Source organism: Anolis sagrei, chromosome Y, assembly GCF_037176765.1.
Source record: "Anolis sagrei isolate rAnoSag1 chromosome Y, rAnoSag1.mat, whole genome shotgun sequence".
Taxonomy (NCBI): Eukaryota; Metazoa; Chordata; class Lepidosauria; order Squamata; family Dactyloidae; genus Anolis; species Anolis sagrei.
Window position 1 is genome coordinate 29577410 of NC_090035.1, and position 7474 is coordinate 29584883.

Genomic DNA, 7474 nt, shown 5'->3' on the forward strand with positions numbered 1-7474 from the left:
TCTGTACGTAGAAGGCCAGTGCCCTTCTCACATCCAGAGAATGCAGACCCTTCTCCATGGGGGTCTCTGGATCCTGAAAGAAAGCTGGCAGGATCACTTCCTGGGACATGTGGAATTTCATGGCCACCTTGGGCAGAAAGGCTATATCCGTGCGGAGAACCACCTTATCCTTGTGAAACTTAAGGTAAGGAGGATCTACCCTGAGCGCACAAAGCTCACTGGCTCGTCTAGCAGACGTGACAGCTACCAGAAATATGACCTTCCAGGTGAGTGGGCCCAACTCTGCCGTAGCCATGGGCTCAAAGGGAGGTTTCATTAGGGCCGAGAGAACCAACTCCAGACTCCAGGAAGGAGCAATCGGAGCCACCGGAGGCCTAACGTTTCCTAAGCCCCTTAAAAACCATTTCACCAGTGGATCCGCGAAGCAGGATGGTAGGCCCACTTTCCTCCTGAACCAGGAAATGGCCGCGAGGTAACACTTCAGGGAAGAGTTGGAGAGACCTGCGTCATAAAGTGATGACAGAAACTCTAAAACTATAGAAATAGGGGCGGTTTCAGGTTCGTGACCTTTTGTTCTGGAAAAATCCTTAAAACGAGCCCACTTGAACAAATATGACCTTTTAGTGGAGGGCCTATGGGCCGCTTCGATAATACACCTTACGCTTTGAGGGAGACCCGCGGTCATATCTGTCCCTGGGGAAGAATTAGCCAAGCCGTTAGCTTCAGAAGGTGAACGTCCGGGTACAACACCTGGCCCTGTTGGGACGTTAGGAGGTCGACCCTCTTCCCTAGTCTCAAGTGATTCCCTCTCGACAGCTGTAGGAGAGGGGCGAACCACTGTTGGCGAGGCTACCACGGGGTGACCAGTATGCACCAAGCGTTGTCTCTTTGTAATTTCGCCACAACCCTTAGAAGCAGAGGGAAGGGAGGGAATGCATACGCCAGGGCTCCCCCCCATTCCCTGAGGAATGCGTCCCCCAGACAACCCTGTTCTCTGGGGATCGGGAGTCTCGAGCAAAACGTCTTGCACTTCCTGTTCTCTCTGGTGGCGAAGAGGTCTATCAATGGGTGCCCCCACAGCTGGAAGAGTTTGGTGACTTCCAGAGGGTGGAGAGACCATTCGTGATGCCCCAGCAGGTTCCTGCTGAGTGCGTCCGCCAGCAAGTTCTCTTGACCTGGGACGTGGGTGGCGTGTAGGTATATCTGTCTCTGGATGCACCATTCCCAAACGCGCAACGTCAGTTGTAGTAATAGGGGAGAATGAGTGCCCCCCTGCTTGTTTAGATAGAACATGACGGTTGTGTTGTCTGTTAAAATCTGAACGGTCTGTCCTAAGATGAGCTTTTCAAACGACTTTAGCGCTCTTTCTATGGCCATGAGCTCGAGAACGTTTATGTGAAGGAGCGCCTCCTCTGGGGACCATTTGCCATGCGAGATCAAGCCCTGCACATGGGCGCCCCATCCCGTCAGAGAAGAGTCCGTCGTAATTATACTGGGGGGTAAGGCATTTGGAACGGGAGACCCGAGCAGATAAACTGGGGATGCAACTGTGAAGATCCCTTACCTTGCCAGCCTGGGTGGCAGGGCCTAGGAGAGGCAGGCTAGTTAGTTTCAGCCTTAGAAGGCCTGGCAGAGGGCAGCAGGAGCCATCTTAGTTTAGGGAAAGCTCCAGTTCAGAGAGGGGGAGTGGCCTAGGCCTGAGCCAGCCTTGGAGCAGCCAGGATTGGTTTGTTAAAGGGGGGCGGAGTTGGACTGTTTGGAGGGAAAGAAAGAAGCTGTTTTAGTGAGTTAGTCTGTTGATGTTAGAGTTAGAGCAGGATTACAGTTTTAGGAGTTCGTGATTAGAATAGGCAGGTTGCCTGAAGTTTGCCAGCCAAGTGAGCTGTGGCAAACTGGGTACAGCTATTTAGAGAAGGAATAGCTGGGTTTTGTAGTAGTAACTGTAACAAAGAAAGAACCATTCTCATGCAACCGTTACGCTTTTAAGTACCAGAACATTTTATCTGTAACAGCCAAGCTTATTAAACTGCATTCACTTTCTTCTGTACTATATTCAATAAACTTTCCTTGTTGTTTTTGAAATTTAAGCCTGAGTCCAGTGTACATTTGTGGATTTAGTCCCTTTTCCTTTTAAATCAGCCTCACCTGTTCTCCTTCAAAGAAGCCATTTAAAAGACACAGTATTTGGTGGTCTAAAAAGCCTTTTTAGTAGTTTAACCAGCTAGAGGGTTCCTGTTCATTTAGTTTATGGTGGCAGCGAAAGTTTAACTAGAGCGACATCCCCTCAAGAGTTATATAGGTGCCAGTGAATTCTTTATTAAAAGAGGGACAGTGGTGGGATCTGTTGGCCCCCTGTCCAGACGCCATAAAGAAGTTATTATAATTGGTTTGCAGCGGTGTGGGATCGTGTAATATCTCAATCCAGAGCATTTTTGTGAGAATCCTGAGGTAAATTTTTGTCAAAACGTGACACTTAAGAATTACCTCAGAGACAGAAGACCTCTAGCGCCATTTTAACACACATTAGGCACCATGGCACCACCTAAAACAAAGAAGGGTACATCTGAAGAAACAGAAAGAGAAGGGGAGACAACTGCTTCTGTAGTTGAGGAAACTGAGACCCAAGTACAAGAGAGTAGACAAGAACAAATAGCTACCTCTTTGTCAATTGAAAAGCTTAGGCTAGAAATGAGGTTGAGAGAACTTGAGTTTCAGGCTGAAAGAGAAAGAAGGCAAGCTGAAGAAAGGGAGAAGGAAAGAATGATTGAATTGGAGAGAGAAAGAATGCAGGCTGAGATAGAAAGAGAACGGTTAAAACATGAAGAGAGAATGGCAGAACTACAATTAAGAGAAGGAGAGAGAACTCCTAACTTAAGCCAACAGCAGGACTCTAACATGCAAAGAGTTTTAAAGAACTTTCCTCGTTATGTAAGAGGGGACTGCGTGGAGTCATTTCTGGCTAGCTTTGAACGGGCTTGCCACTATTTCGAGGTACCTGAAGCCAAAATGATGGTGTACCTGAGACCACTACTTTGTGGGGAACTTAGTGAGGTTTACGCTGATTTGCGAGAGACAGAGAGTGCGAGTTACCTCATATTTAAAGAAAGGGTGAAGCTGAGGTTTGGCTTGACTCCTGAACAAAGTAGAAAAATGTTCAGGGAGATCAAAAGAAAGCCAGGAGAAACCTTTTCACAATTGGGAAGCCGAGTGGAAAAAGCCTTAGAGAGATGGCTTGAAGGAAGTAAAACGACCACTTTTGAGGAGTTAAAGCATTTAGTTTGTATGGAACAGTTTTATCGACTGATCCCCATACAAATGAGGTGGTTCGTTAAAGACAAGAAGATTAAACAAGTGTCAGATCTCGCGGCTTGGTTGGATGAGATGGAGCATGACTGGAATGTGAGTCATAGCTCAGGAGCCACCAAGAGACCGAGGGAATGGGTTCCAAAAGACAAAACTGACGTGGGAAACCAAAATCCTGTCAGGAGGGACCGCATTCCAGAGATTGCCACAGGAAAACTTGTCTGTTACTTCTGCCATCAAGAGGGTCATAAGAAAATGGCTTGCCCTAAATTAAACACCCAGAAAAGGCCAATTACACCACCAAAGCCTGTTAAGGTGGTTAGGCAAATATCTCCACACGAAGAAAGTCAGTCTCCACACGCACAGGAAGAGCCTGTAAAGATAATGCGAGTATGGAATACTGAGAAGGAGACAAATGGAGATTATTTGAGGGTGATCAAAGTAAAGGGTCAAGAACTAATGGGGTTCAGAGACACTGGGTCTGAAGTATCCCTCATTAGGCCGGAGTTTGTCAAGGAAGACCAGATACTTCCAGGCCAAAAATACAAGCTGAGAGGAATTTATGGCCCTGTTTTTGAAGTGTCAGTGGCTGAAATCCCAATAGAATACAAGAACTTCTCTGGAAAATGGAGAATGGGACTTTTTAATGATTTAGAAGTTCCAGTATTGTTGGGCAATGATTTGGCTGAACGCTGTAGACATGTTCATATGATTACCAGAAGCCAAGCTGAACTAGAAGGGGAGGCTGAATACAGTGTTGCTGATGAACAACCATCTACCTCACAGACAGAAAATGTCAGCCAAGAAATTCCCTTCAGTTTAAACCAAAGCCATATGAGACAATTTGAAGCAGCCCAGCAACATGATGAAAGCTTAAAACCTTTATGGGATGAAGTGGTCCCAGAAAACCACACACCCACAAGTGAAAAGCCAGTTTTGTTTAAAGTTGTGGAGAATAAATTGTACCGAGTTGTGAGGAGACAAAAGGGTCCCAAATTCTTTGAGGAAAGAACACAACTGGTAGTACCACAAAAGTATAGGGCTAAAATCCTCAAGCTAGCCCATGATACCACCTTCAGTGGACACCTAGGTATCAAGAAGACCAAAGATCGCATTCAGTCTAGGTTTTTTTGGCCCGGAATGGGAGGTGATGTGACAGCCTATTATAAGTCCTGTGAGACTTGTCAAATGGTGGGAAAAGCCAAAGATAAGACAAAAGGACTGTTACAATCCATTCCAGTTGTCACTGTTCCCTTTGACAAGGTCGGGGTGGACATCATTGGCCCTATGTCCCACAAGACACTTGATGGACATAGATTCATCTTGACTGCCGTGGACTTTGCCACACGATACCCAGAGGCAATTCCATTGAAGGAAACTGATGCCAAAACAGTGGCAGACGTGTTGCTCAATATATTTGCGCGCGTGGGTTTCCCTAGATCTATCATTACAGATCTTGGAGCTACATTCATGTCGCAGATGATGCAAGAACTGTTCCGGACCTGTAAGATAAAGCATCTTACTTCTACTCCATACCATCCTCAAACCAACGGCTTGACAGAGAGATTCGACGGTACCCTCAACCACATGCTGAAGACGTACGTCCACAAGAACCCTAATGATTGGGACAAGAAACTTCAACACTTCTTGTTTGCCTATCGGGAGGTTCCACAAGCCAGCACCAAGTTCAGCCCATTTGAACTGTTATATGGGAGAACACCAAGAGGACCTATGGACATTTTGAAGGAAGCATGGACAGGAACAGAGGACATTCCAGAGACTGATATCAACAGCTACATCGAGGACTTAAGAGGACATTTAACAACCATGAGAGACTGCGCAGCCGAGAGTTTGTCAACTGCCCAGCTGAAGCAGAAAGAACAGGCGGATCTTCACGCAAGACATCGATGTTTTGATGTGGGAGATAAGGTCCTGGTTTTAGAACCAAGATCTAAGAAGAAACTGGAGGTTTCTTGGGAGGGACCTTATGTAATAGGGTCAAAGACTGCAAAAGAGTGTAATACTGTAAAGAGTGGACTGGCCGGTTGTAATTTGAGACTGAGTAGTAGGGGAAGGAGAATTGGAATTGGGTGAAGAAGAAAAAAAGGAACGAACAACTTTATTATCTACAAGGGCCAGACCAAATAACACATTGCTAAATGAAGGTGTTATTGTAGAAAGGTATAGGATAGTGTATTGATTAAGAATTGGTTAATCTGGTCAATTGCAGTCTTGCAAAGTATATGATGTTATTACAATGGTGAAATGTATATGTTTCATACAATAGGTATGATGTATAAATATATTCTTGTGAAGTGTGTTAGTTATGTAGATAGGTTTTGCTAAGAGACAAAGAGTATTTTTAAAAAGTCACTATATAAATATAGAGATGTTTGAATAGACTGTTTATTAGAATAGAAGAGTGATATATATAGGTAAGAGTATAGAGATTATATATACATAGAATGTCAGGAGGCATTCCATGAAAAAGGTATTGTATTTACTATGTTAGTTTGTTTATATGCATTGTTGCTATGTATTTAACATGTTTTTTTCCCTACAGGAATGTATTTATTGTGTTTATTGCATATGTGTTAATGCAAAATGTGTTTATTGCAGATGTGAGTATTGCAAAATGTATTTAGATGTGGGTATGTATATAGATAGATGGATTAGATAGATAGATTAGTTAGAGGGGTTAGTTAGGCCTAGGATATTGTTAGGCTTTGCTTCGGAAAAGGTCTGCAAACCTTTTCACTCCGCAAACCATCTTGAGGTGGGGAGGGAATGTGAAGATCCCTTACCTTGCCAGCCTGGGTGGCAGGGCCTAGGAGAGGCAGGCTAGTTAGTTTCAGCCTTAGAAGGCCTGGCAGAGGGCAGCAGGAGCCATCTTAGTTTAGGGAAAGCTCCAGTTCAGAGAGGGGGAGTGGCCTAGGCCTGAGCCAGCCTTGGAGCAGCCAGGATTGGTTTGTTAAAGGGGGGCGGAGTTGGACTGTTTGGAGGGAAAGAAAGAAGCTGTTTTAGTGAGTTAGTCTGTTGATGTTAGAGTTAGAGCAGGATTACAGTTTTAGGAGTTCGTGATTAGAATAGGCAGGTTGCCTGAAGTTTGCCAGCCAAGTGAGCTGTGGCAAACTGGGTACAGCTATTTAGAGAAGGAATAGCTGGGTTTTGTAGTAGTAACTGTAACAAAGAAAGAACCATTCTCATGCAACCGTTACGCTTTTAAGTACCAGAACATTTTATCTGTAACAGCCAAGCTTATTAAACTGCATTCACTTTCTTCTGTACTATATTCAATAAACTTTCCTTGTTGTTTTTGAAATTTAAGCCTGAGTCCAGTGTACATTTGTGGATTTAGTCCCTTTTCCTTTTAAATCAGCCTCACCTGTTCTCCTTCAAAGAAGCCATTTAAAAGACACAGTATTTGGTGGTCTAAAAAGCCTTTTTAGTAGTTTAACCAGCTAGAGGGTTCCTGTTCATTTAGTTTATGGTGGCAGCGAAAGTTTAACTGGAGCGACATCCCCTCAAGAGTTATATAGGTGCCAGTGAATTCTTTATTAAAAGAGGGACAGTGGTGGGATCTGTTGGCCCCCTGTCCAGACGCCATAAAGGAGTTATTATAGCAACCACCATGCTAGGGATCTGCGGACCTCCTCCGGCAGCGTAAACTTGAGCCGTGGACAGTTCGTGAGGGGATTGAAAACCAATCCGAACCAGGATTGGAGGGGGCGCATACGCAATTGCGCAAAAGGGGTTACCGAAGTGGTGGAGGCCATATATCCCAATAGTGTCTGGACCTGTTTGGCTGACACCCTGGGCGAGCCCAGGGCTAACGTCACCTGTGTCTGCAAGGTAGAAAAACGGTCCGCTGGGAGGTAGGCCCTGCGTGACACTGCATCGAGGAACGCTCCGATGAACAGGATGCTCCGGGATGGAACCAGCGAAGATTTCTCCGCGTTGACGATCAGGCCCAGGGACTGGAGGAGACACAAAGTAATATGTACATGCTTTTGTAATTGAGAGGCTGATTTCCCAATAATAAGCCAATCATCAATGTATGGATAAACGACTATTCCCTGAGTCCGTAAGTGGGCTACCACTACAGCCATGCACTTTGTGAATACTCTGGGAGCAGTACTGAGTCCAAAAGGGAGGACATTGTACTAGAAGG

The 7474-nt window shown here is 45.1% G+C and overlaps 1 long non-coding RNA gene across 1 annotated transcript in view; it reads right to left on the reverse strand.

Annotated features, from left to right (window-relative positions):
- Positions 1 to 7474, reverse strand: part of LOC137095495 (uncharacterized) — a 46751-nt gene extending 39277 nt beyond the window's left edge. Inside the window, exon 1 of the long non-coding RNA XR_010908858.1 lies at positions 7143 to 7474. This is a non-coding gene — a long non-coding RNA (uncharacterized lncRNA). The remainder of the gene's footprint in view (positions 1 to 7142) is intronic.